The 16,375-nt window shown below is 48.3% G+C and overlaps 1 protein-coding gene across 2 annotated transcripts in view; it reads right to left on the minus strand.

The window, feature by feature from the left end:
• Positions 1-1,547, minus strand: part of TMEM171 (transmembrane protein 171) — a 183,863-nt gene extending 182,316 nt beyond the window's left edge. The window contains exons 1-2 of one of the 2 annotated variants that reach the window (XM_069627504.1): positions 1,430-1,547; positions 1,169-1,317 (exon numbers count right to left, since the gene is read on the minus strand). The gene's annotated coding sequence lies outside the window, so the exon portion shown is untranslated. Of the gene's footprint in view, positions 1-1,168; positions 1,394-1,429 lie in introns of those variants that run through there. The other variant, XM_069627505.1, reaches the window with a different exon arrangement.
• Between the last annotated feature and the right edge of the window lie 14,828 nt (positions 1,548-16,375).

The raw sequence follows: 16,375 nt of genomic DNA on the forward strand, positions 1-16,375 counted from the left end.
TCTCATCCGGGGCCAGCCGCTGTCTTTGTCTACTGTGGGAGGCACCGGCCCCCTCAAGTGTATACACCAGGACCGATCCTCTCAAGAACCTTAACCAAATGGCACAATAAGCGAAATGTCACACGGGGGTACCCACTTCCGGGATTTTCATAGAGCACATAGTGCACGTACCAACTAAGTCACTGAAATATAAATTGAATAATATGTGTTTATAGACAATAAGGCGCCACCTATAAATCTCGGTCACTTTGAGGAGCTAGGATAACCGTCCCAGCAGAGCAGACATGATACAGCAAAATGCTACAACTATAAAATCAACTGGTATGTTAAGATTCCCGGCAAATGAATCCTAGCAGCCTGGGCCTTCCCACTAGGCACAAAGGCCTCTTTGCTTCCTCGCATGGCACTTAGAATCAGACCTACGCACAGAGCTCTGGGTACTTCTGATCCGCACGCATCAACACAACAGCAAAGCTACCCCCCAGTCCCATCCCAACAAAGGCCCTACCACGCCCACTGCCACCTTCAGATCCACCAGAGCTCCTGGAGACAATAAACATAGCAGTGGGGCACCCGGGCACGGAATACATTCTGATAACATAACAGTGTTACTTAATTATATGACAAGACAGGAGTGTGGGGGATTAGCCATTATTATTCAAAATGCTAAATTTGGAAGGCATTTTAAAAACATTACTCTGGGCTATTAATCAAACAATTTGGCACAAAATTAATAATTTGCGCTCGTGGGCCACTTTTTCATCAGTGTCTGAACCAATCCCATGCCCCGTCCACACTATAAAGTAGTGATCTTGTGTGCGACGAGTGGCACATAATTCAACAAAAACGCATTCGGGCATTTACGAAGCAACGTTCGTCAGAAGAAAACACAAAACACGCATTACATTGAAGGATGATGACAAACAAAATGTGACAGCGTACACAAACAAGGAAGGCAGGCCCCCGATATAAAGTCAACTGGACACGTTTAAAAGTCACGCGACCTAAAACTTCCCAACACTGTTCCCCTTATGCCACCATAGTATACATTACTGCAACAAGAGTCTGTCTGTAACAGAGAAAGCAGCCCACTTTTTCTTAAAATCAAGGTTTAGTTGGGGGGCGAGGGGGCTGCCCTCAGAAAATTCCCCCCGCCTCCGTTACTCACCTGGCAAGCAGTCCGATCAGCTATAGACCCCCGCAGCCGAGCTCCCATCTATGCTGCTCGCGCTGCCCGTTGCCCTTGCTGCACTGAAGGCAGGCAGGCAGCTCACAGCACCTGCTTCCTCCGCCGTACCTGGCTGCCTTCCAGGTCACCTAGGAAAAATACAGAGCAGACATGCCAAGTGTGTTTGTAGATAACAATCGATTCAAGTGGAAATCGCCAGCTCTTGGCCTCTAGGAAACACCCCAAGAAGAAGAATCAAACCTGGGCGGGGTTGCTGCAACAAGGAAAGCACACAGACCGTGTGTGCACAGAGGTGCAGGTAGGGCCCAGCCCTTTGTCCTAAATCACTACAGGATTACACATTACCAGCCCACGGTTTACTTTCTTGTGTCATTTGAGCCATGCTAATTATGCATTTCGTTTAGGACAATGAATTATTTAGGCAAATTGAAAGCCGTGTACAACCTCCCATTTGTCGTTTTGTTTCACTTCACGGGTTAATTACATCAGGTGATTGCAACGGTCTCCGCGGACAGTCAGCAATTCCGGTTTGATACTGTAAGGCGAGGCTGTGCCTCTTCACCTGAAAGGCAATTCTATGTCAAGGCCCGAGGCTTTCGGTTACTTCTTTATCCACTCATCCAGTAGCAAAGAAAAAATATTCCTTAAAAATGTTATTATGTGGAGCCTTGACAGCTTCTAATGAGGGCCATGACCCAAGAGCAACCAATCCCCTCAGGTACCAGCACATACAGATTTTATAATGAGTCCCTTTTCAAGACTGTTTCTTCTTTTTCTAGCTAGAGATTTCTAAATGCATTTGGCTGTTGTGTTGGTCGCTTTGCCTGCTGTTAAGAAGCGTTTCTGTCACCATGGGATATACCCGGATTACTTACTGGTACTCTTCATTACTCCCAGTCCTACTCTTCCTCGTCCAGTACTTACCTGTGCATATGTTCATGCTCACTGGAACTTTTTTTTTTGTAGCTGGCCTCCTCTGTCCCCTTCTCTCCCAGGAGGTATAACACCCACTGACCCAGTACATGGCAGTAAACCCAAAGCCAAGACATGGGCAAATTCTACCGATGGGCAGGAAGGAAGGGTAGTCCATACTGGGACGAGGAAGAGTAGGACTATGAGTAATGAAGATTACCAGTAAGTAATCCAGGCATTACTTCCACGTCCCTCTTCCTCGTCCCAGTACTTGCTGAGTCATACCAAAGCAGATAAAGGAAGGCACACGACAAAAGACACAGACCCCAAGATCAATGCGAAACCAACCCAAAACCGAAGAAGGCAGGAAGACCAGACCCCTGCCACCCCCACAATCAGAAACATCCCCCAGAACACCCACACCAAAGGAAGTGGACCGGGGCCCCACCAAGGTGAGCTGGGAAGGCGTGAGTAGCAGCCCAGGCTACAGCCCAGCAAATGTCTAGCTAGGGCACCCCCGCAAGGTAGCCTACGAGGTGGCCACCGCGCCCTAGTGGACCGACCCCAGACCCGCCACACCTGGCAGAGGTCCGCAGGCACACAGGTCAGGACAATCGAGCACTTAACCCAGCAGCCGACCATAGGAGTGGGAGCCCCACGGCCACAGCCCCCCACCCCAAAGGTCACCAAGAGGTGGCCAGAGAGACAAAAGGACACAGGCCCAGAAAGATAGTGCAAGACCGCCCCGCTTGAAATCCAAGCAATGCCAACCCTCTTCCTCGGAATAGGACGGAACAGGGAAGAAGGCAGGAAGAACTCCCCACTGAGACCGATGGAACCGAGAGGAGACCTCAGGCACAAAGGAAGGGACATAATGCAGGACCAAGGCCACGACCCGGACCACAGGCAATGGAGGCTGACACACAAGAGCCTCAATGTCCTCCAGACGATGAGCAGAAGCAACCGCAATCAAAAAGGTAGACTTCAGCGACAACCACAGCAGCTCGACAACCTCCAGCGGCACAAAGGGAGGCTACTGCAACATAGCCAGGACCAAAGGGAAATCCCAAGGAGGATCCCCCACCAGGCCCAAAGAATGAGAGTCCGCCACCCCCATCAATAACCTCGAAACCACAGTCTCCCCCCACAACCCCCTGCCGGATGGGACCAGGAAACCCAAAAGGCCCGAACGGCTGCCCACCAAGAACGGACAGTAGAAACAGCCAACCCCCATACAGCTCCCACACGAAGAAACTGCAAAAGGAGAGGCAGCCCACAGACCAGCGCCAGAACACCCCTCGGGGAACACCAAGAAAGAAAAGTGGCTCAATGACGGGCGGAAGACATTAAGCAGAGAGAACTGATGCGCCAGCCGGACTGACCCAGCAACAGCTGCTGAAAGGCCAAACGCCCGCAGACCCCACCACACAGGTTCCAGACCCCCAACGGACGAGAGAGGAGAAGGGTGGACAGCCCACCACATGGGAGATGACCAACTGGGCAACACCCATGGAGAAGCCAAACTCAGCTCCAGAAGTTATGGGAACCACTCCCACAGAGCCCAGTAACGGACCACAAGGATAAACTCCCCCTGAGACACCCTGATCCAGCTGATGACCCTCTGAACCAGGGGAACCAGAGGAAAGGCATAAGGCCTGGCCAAGGATGAGCATCCAGCCCCTCGGGGAAGGAGTCCGGGAGCAAAACCGGGGAAGCAGAGCATTGCAGGAGGAGGCAAAGAGGTCCAACCAGAACAACCGAACCACTGACACACCACCAGAAAACCAACAGGCAGATGGGCCAACACCCCAAGACCAAAAACACCCAGCAGAGAGGGCCTGCAGAGACATTGTCCACCCCCAAACATGGACCAGGTGAGCTTCTGCCCAGGACCCGATGGACAAAGAAAGAAACCCAAGGAGTGGGACCCGTGCCCCCCAGATGGGCGATAGAAGCCATGGCAGAAGTAACAGCTGTCCGAACCAGGAAATCCAACCCCTGGACCGAAGGCTAGAATACCACCAGGGCCCGCTGAACAGCAGCCACGCGCTTCTTAATGGTGACTTTCCCCAAGTCCAGAAGAGACCACCTCGCCAGATGAGGCAAGACCAGTAGAGACACCCCCCAGCCCACGCCACCGGCGAGAAGAATGAACGACAAGGCCGGGGACAAGGGCACACCTCTCCGGAGATGGGACAGGGCCAACCACCAGCGAAGTGACGACCACAGGGCAGGGGAGATTGGTACCAAGGAGTCGCACAGAAGGGACGCCGGGCGCCAATGGGACAGCAGGTGGCAAATCTAGGGATCCAAAAGCAGCCAGGCCCAGGGGACCACAAAAACATAGGAAGCCATGTGACCCCGGAGACACAAAAGGGTCCCAGCAGACGCCCCAGATCTGTGACAGAGAACCCTCAGGAGCAACAGGCATCGGGAGGCCCGAGCCAGGGGAAGGCGAACCAACCCCACGCTGGTGATATGATATTGATATATTTTATTTCTATCGCGCCCATACTCAAGTGTTTCAGAGCGCGACGAGGCAAGGCAGGGGAAACAAGGGAAGACAAAACAACAATCTTACTATGCCCAGTGACATTGAAAATTTGCAAGTGCAAGGGAGAGGAAGGGGGAAAGTGCGAGGGGTAGCGAGTGTCGAAAGTGCTGAACACGCGATAGAACAACAACAGTTAGTGCAGCAAGCAGGTGGTAAGTGCGAGAATAAGGTGTAGACAACGGGTGTCTAATAAGTGCTAGAAGGGGACTGTAGGGTTGCAGATACAGACCCAAGTGCAGGGGATAGCCAGGCAGCAGTGCGGGTGTATGGCTGGAGGGCAGGGATCTGTGCCTGAAATCGGAGGGTAACCAGGTGCCTGGTGCTAAAGCAGACAGATTAGCAGGGGAGAGGAAAGAGCAAAGGCAGAAGCAAAGAGGAAGGTCTTGAGGTGCTTCCAGAACCAAAGATGGCTCTCCTCGAGTTTCAGAGAGGCAGGGAGGTTGTTCCAGAGGGAGGCCCCAGCCGAGGAAAGGGATCTACCCCCAACTCGTTGCTTGAAGAAGTGACTGACCCTGAGGGAGCTGGAGGTGAAGGAGTGAAGAGCTCGAGTAGGAATGTATTTACGGAGGGAGAGTTGGAGGTATTGTGGACCCAGGCCCCAGAAATCCTTGTGGACAATGCAAAGGGCAGAAACGGGCCCCGATGAATTGAAGACACAGCGAGGGAGACAAGTGTGACTCTGGAAGATTGAGTAGTAACCCCTACTGGACCAGGTTATGGCAGTCAAGATGAATACGGACCACCATCCGATGCCAGGAGCCAGCCCAGAACAACCAATTGACCAAGAATTGGGACACCACAATTCCGGCCAGGCGTAAAAGATGCCACCAGGGGAGCCAAGAGCGCTATGAAGACCTGAGGAGCCGACGCGTGACCGAAGGGCAGAACACAGAACCGAAAACGAGCCTTCCCCACAGCAAACCCAGGGAACCGCTGAAAACTCTGGCAGATCAGGACAAGGCAGCAGGCATCCTGTAGGATGCAGTAAACCATCCACCCCCCCCTATGATACCGCCAGAAAGACAGACTGGAGGGTCTTCATTCCGAAGCGTCATGATTGAACCAAGGCAACCAGCTGCTGCAGGTCGACAAGATGAAAGGAGAGACCCTGAGGCTTGGGGACCAGAAACGCACAGGAATAGAAGCTGGACCCCAACTGCCCCAACAGCACCAGTGATGCAGCCCACAAGCAGAGAAGGCCTAGGAGACCAGATTTTGGAGGGGGGGGACAAAACCCAGCTGTTACCCCAAGCTAACCGGGGACCGAGCCCAGGAGTCGGAGACCAACCAGACCCATGCCCGCGAAAAGTGAGACAAACGCCCCCACCAACCAATACAGGGTGCCAGGACTTCCAAGGCTTATGGGGTGGGACCAGGACAACGGAAAGGACCACGGAAACATGGCCTGGTGCAGCATGACAGGCAGGAGCTGGGAACAGCCAGGACTACCCTCCTAGGTCCGCTGCCGACCACGAAAGCCAGCCAACACCATAAACATGGCAGAGGACCCATAGGGGCAGGCCCGTAAAGCCAGATGGGACCCCACACAGGACTTCCTGAAGGCAGAAACCACATTCCAGTCCCCCGGGACCCTGACCGCAGCCACCACAGCAGACATGGACGAACGGCCCACAAGGTTGGCCAGAATGCCATCAACGCCCACCATAGGAGGCCGGCGGGTCACCGCACCCAGGAGAGGGTACACCCCAGCCACAAAACAGGACATGGAGAACCTTTCCAATCTGGCCTACACTTGAAGGATCCTGGACCAAATGACAGAGATCAATGGAAGACCCAGCACGGGCGAACCAGTATAACGGTGAAGAGCGGGCCCCACTACCTCGACCACAACAGCAGGCACCCGAAACCGCAGAGACACCAGAGGCAGCACAGGATACCATAAAACCAACAAACAAGGCTAGAAGGGCTATGCGAGAAACCCCAGGAGCAGAGGCAGCCACAATCTATTTCGGGCAGTGCGGAGGAAGAAGAGGCACACACGGCACGGTTCCACCTTCCCATGTGTTCACCCATATCCAAACGGCCCCAGAACAACGCAGCACACTCCTGTGACCAGTGCCGCAAGAAGGTCCTCGTAGCCACAGCAACCAAAGGAAGTACCAACAAGCCCCACCCCTGACAGGGGAAGAGCTGGGACAGCACTGCGGCCAAAGCCAAGGCAACCCTCCACAGCGTCGTGAGAGGCGGGAGCTCGCGGCCCCATAGAAGGTGGCCAGTGTCCCGCTCCACCCACACAATCCTAGACACCAGAGCAGCAGGAACCCACGGCCCGCCCACTGCCGGCCTCCGAAAAGGAAGGAACACGAAGGGGGCACGTGGCCCTCGCACTGCATGCTAGCAGACTGCCCACCACCAACCACTGCCCAGGAGGCGGCCCACAGTCCAGGAGCAGTGGGAGCCCACAGCCCATCAACACCGCTCACCACAACCAGAGCACCCCGCCACCAACTACAACCAGAAAGCAGGGAGGAACAGAGGCCCTGCAACCACCCTCAACCCCAGCATACTCACCGGACACACCGGGCGGGGCACAGAAACCCCCAGCCCGGTGTAGATGCTCACCGCAACTGGAAGCACATCAACAAGAAACCAACGGGCACACCCTAGTTACAAGAGGAAAACGTTGCCGGGCTACAGAGCCCCGCAGGAGGCCAGCAGGAACACCAGCACTGACCAAGACCCGCAGAGGAGGTGCTGGGCATGGGGCACCAGCCATTACTCCTTGAGAGCCCTGCACCAAGAGGATCCTAGAGTTCCAGCAGGAACAAAAGAACTGCCTTGTATTGGATGAATGGGAGGTTATACCTCCTGAGAGGGCAGGGTCAGAGGAGGCCAGCTAGAAAAAAGAATTCCAGTGAGCATGAACATACTCAAAGGTAAGTACTGGGACGAGGAAGAGGGACGTGGAGGTAATGTACAAGTCGTTTTTTTAGAAGCCCATTTCTAGTTGGTGTTGGTTGTCCAGACTGGCTCTGAGGACTGGCAGAGCGCGTGGGACCACTCGGGAGAGCTTACCGGCGACCTCCACCGATGTCAGCATGTACTTGAATGAGACATTGGCGGTAGGAGTGTCGGAGGATAGCCAGGGTACACTGATATCGCAAGTCAGGTAGCCAGTGGGCTCGACTTATTGACTGGGTGCTGTAGGCGCTGGAGCTTGCGGTTATGTTAGCATGCAACGACATAATGGGGAGGAGGAGGAAGCGTATGCTGCTCATAATGTCTTGTGCACTGGATCTTGGGGCTAAGTTGTTACTACTTTGCACGGTATATGTAACTGTGTCGGAAACCACAAGGTGTCTCACCTGCTAGTTCCTGCAGATCTCTCTCTCTCTCTCAGATGGCCAGGGCACGCCCATCGCCTTTGGATCCAGACCCTGGGGGTGAGACCAGTGGGGGAGGATCACCTGGGTGAGGGGTCTTCTGGGAGTGGGACACTGGATGGCGAGACGCAGTATCCCTCTCCTCCCTGTAACATGTTTACCTTCCTACCAGGTAGGATATATGGAAACTCTAGCCCCCGCCCCTTTTCCTGCGCAAACACTTTCACATGGACAGCCCGCTCTGGGAGAAAACAGACTCACACCCGAGCCATGTACCTGACATGTCCCACTACTATAGTCAGGCAGGGTCAGGCAATTACTGACAATCACTCACACCTGACTTCCATTAAACTTCCCCACATGGATAAAAGGCGAGCATGACAGCACACTCTGAGTGAGGCAAAGCACATGAAGGTACAACAGTTTCGAGTCGGCAGCTGAATGAGGGGAGAAAGACAGGAAACTAAGAAGTGAAGTACCGTTGACCTTTTCGGCAAGATGCTGTTACTTTCAAGAAACCTTCAAGGCAGAAAGCGTAAGGCCAGTAAACCAGACTGAAGAATCCTGCATTGTGTGTTGAAGATACAGAGGGCCCTCCCACGTAACTGACAAACACGGAGAGGAGCAGCAGACACTGCGGTATCGTCCTTGGCTCCAAGAACAAAGAAGGGACAGAGAAATCAACACAGCCAGTGAGTTGGGGAGACGTATGCAAGACCGGTCTGTGTTGAAGTCAAGGTTGCAAGCGGCAACATTGTATAACGAGTGCTGGAACGAACATTGTTAAACACGTGTGAATAATGGCACCAGTAAAGCTAAACTGCTGATGAATGTTTGAACTCGAGAAGGAAAGATACAATGCTATTGACAGAGTAGTCCGGCACCATGAATGTGCTCAATCGAAAGTCTCTGTAAGGTATCCTACCAAGAGAAACAAAAGTAGAAGATTGATGTGAAATACAATTGTGCAAAGTGAATTGAAGTGGTCATGTAACAGTTTAAGCAAACCCCATCGCATATTCGAAAGTCTTCGATTTTGATATCAAGAGGATCTGAGCCTGAACGAGGGGGATCCGTGGTCCGAGCCCGAACGAGGGAGACCAATTTTGAACATTGTGGAATAGGGGTCTGAGCTCTAACGAGGGGAACCGTGGTCCGAGCCAATACGAGGGAGACCAGTTGTGAACTTGTGAATGTGAAAACCCTGACAAAGGAAGGAATTTCTGTGTTTTGTTTGTTACATTAGGCCCTCTGCAAGAACAGACTGTCATTGGGAGAGCGACTTTAGAGGAAAGCCCTGATGCCTATATTTTGAACTGTTACCTCATGTCCAAGAAGCCAGAGTGTGTGCGTAGCTCGCATGTGCCGTCTTGCCCCATGCTGAAAACACACAGAAGGGAAGCCAACTGCTCAACCGTCCTGACATACTATTTCTTGAAGACTTTTCTTTTGCATACACCATTGTCCCACACCCTTTTGTATTTATATGTAAGTATTGGCAATAGGTTTATTAGTATAGGCCCTTTTATTTGAAAGATACTTCACTAGGACTGCATTATTATTATTTGATGGTCGTAGCTTGCTCCCATCGTTAGATTTAGGTTTAGATAGGCATTCATCCAACCCATTTGAAGTTCAATAAACTCCCTTGAACTGTGATCACTTGTGTCTGTCATCATTGTTCGATACATGCCTTCCTTACAACAGTCAATGTTGGATTACCAAGAGGGTGGCTGGGGGAGGTTTTGATGCGTATTGGGCTGATAGGTCAAGACTGGGGTTGTTATGACTCTGGCTGAAATTGATTTACTCCTGAGTTTCCCAAGCAAGATCTGACTGTTGACCTGATTGATGTCTGGTTTTGGGAGGGGAACCACTGTGTGGAAGATGTACGATAGGGCTGTTGCCCATTTGAGGCTGGGAGGGGGATTGCGTCTGTAGGTTGGGGTGTCAGAAGCAGGGAGGAGATTCTGGCGGGTGTTGCCAGTTTCTTTTTTGTTGGGACTATGTGATAGTTTCATATATGCTTTCTCTAGGGGGCAGGCCTAACATGAGGGAACTTACTGCATGGCTACGCTGAATGTTATAAACTGGAATGTGTGAGGGATTAAATACTGTAGTCAAAAGGGGTACGATAAATTAATATCTGGCAAGCCTCAAGGTGGACATGGCTATAATCCAAGAAACACACCAGATGAAAGGGGAGTTACTCAAATTGCAAACTAGATAGAGGGGGTTGGTGGTGTGCTCGTCCTTTTATTATTATTTATTCATTTATTTGTATCGCGCAGCTCGCCCACAGGCCTCAGTGTGCACAAACAAGCACAAAAAGACAACACAAAAGTAAAACCAGAGCAATAAAGACAGAAACATATCAACGATCCACAATCAGTTTCAGGTCCGAGGGCATGTTAAGAAAGTTGTTACAATTTGCCAGAAAAAAGGGAGATTAGTATTGCCGCAACCAATGATTACACAGTCTCTATCGGTTTGCGTACACCATTTGTCCAGCTGAATCCTGCGGAAGATGAAGGGGCAAGATGGCCAAAGGACAGATATGATATGATTGTTTATTTATATAGCACCTATACACAATGTGTTTCAAAGCACTTCAAGGCAAGGGAGGGAACAAGGGGAAATACAACCACATTCTTACAGGCTATGAACAGTAAGGATGTGAAATTAACTATCGTACTCGGCCTGACGACATTTCAGATAGTGCAAGAGCTAAGACATAGATAAGGAAGGGAGTGGGAAGGAAATGGAAACAGACAGGCGACTACCGTACTAGGCCTGACGACATTTCTGGTAGAGCCGGAGAAAAACAAAAGGTGAGGGAGAGGGGTGCAGGAAGGGAGGGGAGGAACAAAACAAGCAACTATCATACTAGGCCTGACAAGATTTCAGATAGTGCTGGAGGGGTCGTGGGGAGGAAAAAAACAGTAATGGGAGGGTGGAGGAAACCGACGAGGTTGCTATCATATTAGGTCCAGGGATAATTCTGATAGAGTAAGTGCATAGAAGAAAGTAAGGGGAGGAGATAGGAAAAGGGAGAAGGGAAAGGAGGAGAGAAAAGAGAGTAAGCAGTCAAAAAGAGTGGAGAAGCAAGAGTGGAGAGCGAATACAATTGCAAAAGTCAGTAGTAACACATAATGTCGCAAGCCAGGATACAAGATGAAGATGGGAACAGCATGATTCAGGGCCACCATGAGTACAAGATGTAAAGGAAGTCCAGCATGAGAGTTGAGAAAGACTGACGCACCGTGAATGAATGAAGTCCATAAAAGTGAAATCCGGCATTGGCCACAAGACAGTGATGCTGAAGGAAGGCACCAGGTGGGCGGGGCTTGCTACGTGGTGAAAAAGAGCAGCAGGCAGGATGGTACCAGGTGGGTGGGGCTTAGGCCAGGTGACCTAGATCCACTTGCACCTGCTCCCCATCTGGAAAGGAAAAGAAGCTGGAGGGCTCCTTAAGTAGGGAAACAGAGCGGCAAGCAGGAAGGTACCAGGTGGGCGTGGCTTGCTAAGTGGTGAAAAGGAGCAGGAAGCAGGAAGGCACCAGGTGGGCAGGGCTTGCTAAGTGGTGAAAAAGAGCGGCAAGCAGGAAGGCACCAGTTGAGGGGGGCTTGCTAAGTGGTGAAAAAGAGCGGCAGGCAGGAAGGCACCAGGTGGGCGGGGCTTAGGCCAGGTGACCTAGACCCACTTGCACCTGCTCACCATCTGCAAAGGAAAAGAAGCTGGAGGGCTCCTTAAGTAGGGAAACAGAGCGGCAAGCAGGAAGGCACCGGGTGGGCGTGGCTTGCTAAGTGGTGAAAAAGAGCGACAAGCAGGAAGGCACCAGTTGGGCGGGACAAAAAACCTCGTGGCATGGCCATTTTGGAGCCACGCCACCTATTTGTGCCAAAAGCCGTAATCGCGGTTTACCTAGCAGGAAAGGGTTAAAAACATACGAAATGATAAGCTGCCACCAGCCCTATACAAGACATATCTGCACTTCTCCTTAAAAATCCTTTGAGAGTATCAAGGGCCTTTGGAAATGACTAATAGACCCACGTGCACTGTACTGGAAGGCACATTGTACACTTGTTACATGTTGCAGAAAAGTTAAAGTTGCAACATTGGAAAGGACTAAGGGAAACATAGTCTCCCAGTACGGACTGTCTTAAGGGCATGTCAGTTTCCCCATAAAAAGTGAGCGAAAAGCACATAGGAGTGCAGCAGAAGGCTGGGTTCCTCTTGTAAAGTCAGACTATGGTGTTAAATATCAGCAAAAAGTTGGGGGGGGTACACAACTGCAGGGAAAATTACACATGAAATGGAAATCTTTTCTAACACTCGACCCTTCCAGACCAAGGAAAGGGGGAATTAATCCACCCCTGGATGAGTCTCAGGTTCAGGTCGGTTAAACTTTCTGGACAACCCATCAGCATTGCTATCTTGGACACCTGGCCTATGCTCAATAGTGAAGTCAAAGCCTTGCAGACTTATGGACCACTGAGCAGCTTTTTTTTTATTTTATTGTGGTTTTGGCTGGAGACATTTTCCAACCTTTCAACATTTTTACATAATAAAACAGAAAATATTATTTACAATATTACATAAAGATCAGAAAAATAAAATGTACAACATATACTTTCAACATGATCATTTGTACATTTAAAATTTCAGCATGAAACTTACATGCTATATATTAAAACAAGAACAAATTACTAAATTTTACATTTATAGCATATGGGGCAATATGAGAAGGAGAAGGAAGTCATGAGTTAATTGGACTATCTCCCATTTCACCATTCGAACAATCCTTCAAATTCAATATTTTCAAATAATTAATTATTGCATATCTGATGGATTTCTTATTTGTATGAAACGGGGCAAACCACAACTGATCATGCGTTAGATTTACATATCCTTCCAAATGATGTTTGAAGTACTTGCATCTCAATAACAGTCTTGCACAGTCAACTAACAGATGTCTTAAAGTTTCTCTCCCTGACTGACAAAAACGACAGTGTATTTTATCTTGAGGCAATAGATTGTGTTTGCATAATACAACTGCTGTTGACCATAGATATAGTCTGAAGCGCAGAAATGCTGATCGATGCTGCGGACTAGGTGACGCTAACAGTGGGATGCCGTCAACCTCCAATCATTAGCCTTATTTGGGTTTTCAAGTAATAACTGGAGTGAGATATATGCATCGTGCAACAATTTCTGCGCTCTCAAACGCCATGATTTGATAAATGTATCATTCAATTCTTGCGACATATATGTTGATATTAGAATAAGTAAACCACTCTTGTGGTCATTCATCATATATTTCCGGTACAAAGCACACCACTTCCACTTGTATATGCCATGCAATGAAATTAGTATGTATCCAAATATTCGGTGTACCCGTGGTGAGAAGTATCACTAGAGTGATACAAAAAAGGGTAGTACTGCTACTGAGCAAGGTTCATCTTGATTTTTAGTCATTGAATAAAGCATGACCAATTTGTAATATCAAGGAACCTAATTTATATTTACTAATGAAGTATATCTTGGAAGAATTGACCCAAAGAAAATGTCCAGAAGGAAAAACCAACAAGAACTCGAGGGGCTGTGAAAATAAATCGCTTGTATTAAGAACGTATACTTACACATATATACACGACATTATTTCATTAATTGCAAACAAAAAACAAATCATGATATTTACAAAAAACAATACAATAAGAGCAGAGTGTTATGGAAAAGGATACAAAGATAGAACTTGTACTAAGAAGAAAGGCAAGAAAAAAGACCAAACAAGTGTTTAGAATGTGCAGGGAGTATAGCACATCTCTCTGGTCGTTAACAATTTGTGTTCTTTGGAAATCTTCTTAAGAGAATAAGTTCCTGGAATGTTCCAGTGGTCTTAGGACTATATAGTTGGGTAAGTTCTAAGTGAATCCCAATGAACGGATGTTTTGTTCTGATAAGTTCTATTGAGACAAAATGAACCCGACTATTTATATGCCTTATATGCCAACGTCGCAGGGGGTATGTTGGTGGAAGTTCCACATCTGAGTGCGACAATTAGAATGCAGTATTGTCTCACAAAACCATAATAAATTGGTTCTTAAATCCCCCTTGCTTGAGAAGTGACGTTTCGGCGGCCATGGCGTCCATCTTGTGATCAAATTGGAGGGACGTAGAAGCCGCCTTCTTCAGGGCGAATGAGTGACCCCACAGACTCCTTGTGGGCACACTCTTGATCGTGCAGGCTTCCCGGTCAGGGCGTAGCAAGATGCAGGACTGGTTGCTGTGCTTGTGTGGGGTTGAAAGACGTGATGTCGACCACCCTGGTTTGAAGTATGCTGGTAAAGTTCCAAAGGTGGATGGTAGAACTCTGGAAGTGGAAGTTTATTAGGCAATCCGTCCATTACTCTGTAATGGGAGACCAGAGTGGAGAGGGCTCAAATGGAAAAATTGCCGTGAGTTCCTCGTTGTGTTTCTGCCTCAAGTGCAGAAGCTGGTCTGTGTAATCTGCCTGTTGTCGGGAGAAGTCCGTGCAGCGTCTGTAGAGCTAGGTAGCCAATGAATTAGGCCTAATTCATACCAAATTAATGGCAGTGATTCTGACATTGGTAATTGCAATGCTTTCTTCCAATAGGCACCCTCAATCTTGGACCAATAGGAGTATGGTCGGCATCCTTTGGTTTCTGTACCATTAATGAGGATTGGCATCATTTTCTGTTTGTAATAGACTATTAATGGAAATATAGAGAATTTACAAAATTTGGCTCTGATAATCCTGGTTTGAGATATAGCTGTACATTTTTTTGATTTGGTTACTTTCTTCATAGGGTGCATCTGAAGGATGATTACTTATTGTCACGCCCAGATAGATATAGCTTGAAACCACTCTCAAGCTGCTATTTTGCAGAATCCATAAGTATGTGCGACATCTCTGCTTTTGGTTACCAAATTGCATTATCTGTGTTTTGGTCATGTTGATGGATATGCAATTTCTTTGTGCATAACCATCAAGTAAGTGCCTTTGACATTGTTTTGAGGCCTTGCAATGTTTTCGCCAATAGAACCATGTCGTCAGCATACAATAACCAATTTATCGGAACACCCATAACTCTTGGGGCATCTGTTATTAGACCCCTGAAGGTATGTCCTATATCGGAGATGAAGAAATTAAACACAGCATATGCTAACAAGCACCCTTGCTTTAAACCTCACTCAGTTTTTATATCCTTGGATAACAAACCATCCCTCCTTAAGCGAATTTGTATGCTTGTGCCCATGTGAAATTGTATCAACCATATTAGAACAAACCAAGGACAACCATTATCCAGAAGTTTTTTATATAATTGTTCATGAGGTACAGCATCAAACGCATTGCGAAAATCTATAAATGCTGCAAAAATAAGTTGTTTTCGTTGTTTATCCAAGTGAATGATTATATTAAGAGTAATCAAGTTGACTGCAGTGCCCAGCCCTGGAATGAATCCGGTTTGAAACTCATCCCTTATGTTTCTTTTCGTTAACCAGGCATTAAATGCGACAAGTAGAAGTTGCGCAAAAATCTTACCAGGACAGTCCAATAGGGCAATTGGACGATATGATCTCAGATCTGCCCTGTCCCCTTTCTTATAGATAGGCAAAATTATGGATCTTTTCCACGAGTTAGGTATTTTGCCAATCTGAAGGATATGTCTAAAGTTTTTGTAGAGGATGGAAGCCCAAGCTACTGGATGCTGTTTTAACATTGAATTATGAAGTCTGTCCGGTCCGGCAGCTCTAGATCGACTGAGCTTTGCTATACACTGCAATATGTCGTCTTTATCAAATGCAAAGGCATGACTTATCTTTATCTCTGACCAATTAAGTTTCATTTGAGGGAAAGGAGTCCGATAAACAGCAGTATAATATTGAGTCCATATCTCTTCTGATATAGGATTTACTTGCAAGGACATCTGGGCGGTGGAAGATACCTCGTTAAGTAAAGACCAAATGCCACCAGATGATTTTTGGACAGTTTGAGATATCATCTTTTCTCCATCGAGCAGATATTGTTTAGCTCTATGTGCTCGTAGCCAATTTTTATATGATAACTTAAAATGTTTTATCTGAGTGACTTTTTTTGTGTAAAATCCTTTTCCAAATGCCTTATATCTTTTCTCAATTGAGCTTTTCTAATTTTCAAATCAAGATCAAAGGCATGTATGTGCCTAATTTTACGTTGCTGGTTAGAGGACCCATTTCCAATGAGCATCTGCATGAACCTCACATAACAGCATCCCTCATTCAGCCTATGATCTGTCCATTTTATACAATTGCCTTCCTGGTTAACTATGACATGTGCCGCTTCATGATTGATTTCAATTGTATTAATGTTCG

This window comes from Ambystoma mexicanum, chromosome 6p (genome assembly GCF_040938575.1).
Source record: "Ambystoma mexicanum isolate Mex_15411 chromosome 6p, UKY_AmexF1_1, whole genome shotgun sequence".
Classification (NCBI taxonomy): Eukaryota; Metazoa; Chordata; class Amphibia; order Caudata; family Ambystomatidae; genus Ambystoma; species Ambystoma mexicanum.